This window comes from Nannospalax galili, unplaced genomic scaffold (assembly GCF_000622305.1).
Source record: "Nannospalax galili isolate Female #2095 unplaced genomic scaffold, S.galili_v1.0 scaffold538, whole genome shotgun sequence".
NCBI lineage: Eukaryota > Metazoa > Chordata > Mammalia > Rodentia > Spalacidae > Nannospalax > Nannospalax galili.
Window position 1 is genome coordinate 2,322,757 of NW_008343842.1, and position 2,261 is coordinate 2,325,017.

At 43.4% G+C, this 2,261-nt stretch overlaps 1 protein-coding gene across 2 annotated transcripts in view; it reads right to left on the reverse strand.

Moving 5' to 3' along the window:
* The window catches only part of Pi16 (peptidase inhibitor 16), a 20,752-nt gene extending 18,788 nt beyond the window's left edge, over positions 1 to 1,964 (reverse strand). For both annotated transcript variants that reach the window (XM_029566934.1, XM_029566933.1), the window contains exon 1: positions 1,947 to 1,964. The gene's annotated coding sequence lies outside the window, so the exon portion shown is untranslated. The remainder of the gene's footprint in view (positions 1 to 1,946) is intronic.
* Between the last annotated feature and the right edge of the window lie 297 nt (positions 1,965 to 2,261).

The following is a 2,261-nucleotide window of genomic DNA, read 5'->3' on the forward strand; positions in this document are numbered from 1 at the left end:
TTAAACCTAGCCTGGATACCACTTTATTGATTCAATAAAACCCCAACCAAAATCAACTGATTCTTAACATGGCAGGGCAAAAGACTCAGAATACTTTACTCAACACTGAATAAGAACAAAGGTGGAAGACAGACATTATTGAGTTCAAGACTCACTATAAAGCTACAGCAGGCGGGACAGTGTCATCCCAGTAAAATACACAGGTCAGTGGAACTTGAGAGAGAGCCAGAAAGAGGCCCACATAAATACAGCTGATGCTGTTTGTCAAGGGAGCAAAGGCAGCACAGTGGGGCACAGAGACTCCCCATTGTGCTGCCTTGGGACGATGGGAATACTGGGATGATGAGAAGCCGACAGGCAGAAACGAGGACTTAGACACAGAATTTACAAAGATGAACTCAGTTTGGTCCCAGCACCAAGGGAAAAAAAAACAACAAAAAACAGGAAAAGAAAAAAACTCGGAATGGATTTATGCAAAGTGAAAAACTATAAAACTAGAAGAAAACCTAGCTGACCTTGAGTACAGAGATGACTTTTATATCCAACATCAAAGGCGCAGTCCATGAGGGAAACAAATGGTAAGATGGCTTGACTGAAATTCAGAACTCCTCAGCCAAGTGTAGCGGCTCAGGCCTTCAGTGCTCAGAAAGCTGAGGCAGGGGGATTAAGAGTTTGAGGCTAGGGCTGGAGAGATGGCTCAGTGGTTAAGAGCACTGACTGCTCTTGCAGAGGACCCAGGTTCGATTCCCGGCACCCACATGGTGGCTACAAACCGTCCTTAACTCCAGTTCCAGGGGACTTGAAGCCCTCTTCTGATCTCCATGGCACTGCACGACACAGGTGCACTCACATACATGCAGTCAATACACTCATACACATAAAATAAAAATAACAAAATATTTTAAAAAAACAAAAAAGAGTTTGAGGCCAGCTGGAGCTTCAATGTGAGGCCATTTCAGGAGAATCACTCATCCATTCCACCCCATCCCCCTACACAAATGACAAACTTCTGCTTTACAAAAGACAACGTCAGGAAAACAAGGAGGCAAGCCACAGACTGGGGAAAATATTTACCAAAGACATATCTGATAAGGGACTATTAGTCAAAATAGACAAAGCACTCTTAAAATGCCACAATAAGAAAACAAACACCCGATTTTAAAAAATGAGCAAAGACCTGAGGGACTTCTTAATGAAGACATACAGATGGCAAATAGCAGCAGTGTCCAACACCGCATGTCACTAGGGAAGTGCAAATTAAAACAGTAAGACAGTATTACCAGTAATACATACCAGACAGAATGTCCAAAACTCAAAACATGGACATCACCAAATACTGGCAAAGATTTAGAACAACAAAAGACCTCATTGCTTGGGTGATGGTTAATACAGAGACTTGTAAGTGGTCAAGTGCTGAGAAGAAGTCTGTTGAGGACTGAACCCTAAATGAGACATCTGTATCAACCTCCCCAAGGCTCAGAGAACATCACAGAAGATGGGTGGAAAGAATGTAAACGCTGGAGGACGGGGAGGAGTGTGTAAAACACCGTCTTTTGGATACATTGGCCACTGCACTCATTAACTCACAGTAGCTGTGGTCAAACCTGAACAAGGTGGGGCCTGTCAGGATTCCTCCATGGGTTGGGGAGGCACTGAGACCCCATTCCTCCTGGAGGTGCAATATTGACAGCTAGTGGTTGCTGGGGGAGGAGGAGCCATTTTCTTCAACTGTGTGGCTGCTGGTAAGTTGCCTGTGCTCCAGTAAATACCTTAACCCATACCTCACACCCCACACCCCACACCCATGTGCTTCAGTAAATACCTTACCCTATACCCATGCAAGCAACTCCAATTTTATGTACTTTTTATTTTTTCAAGTATTGTCTTTGTTTCACTTGAACAAATGTTTGTGTATGAGTGTATTGCCGACATGTGTGTAAGTGTACCTGTGTTGTGCAATGCCCTCAGAAGTCAGAAGAGGGCATCAGATCCTCTGGAACTGGAGTTATGGATGGTTGCTACTGCCATGTGTGTGCTGGGAATCAAACTTAGTTTCTCTGCAACAGCAGCCAATGCACTAACCACTGAGACAATCTCTCCAGGCCAAGCAACTGTAATTTTAAAAAGTACATGAAATTAGGAGGGGGATTTGTTGGGAAGAAGGGGTTCAATGGGAATTCAAGGGGAATAAGATGGTAACAGGGAGTAAAAATGACTGCATTATATACATGTATGAAATTGTCAAATAAAAAAGAACTTAT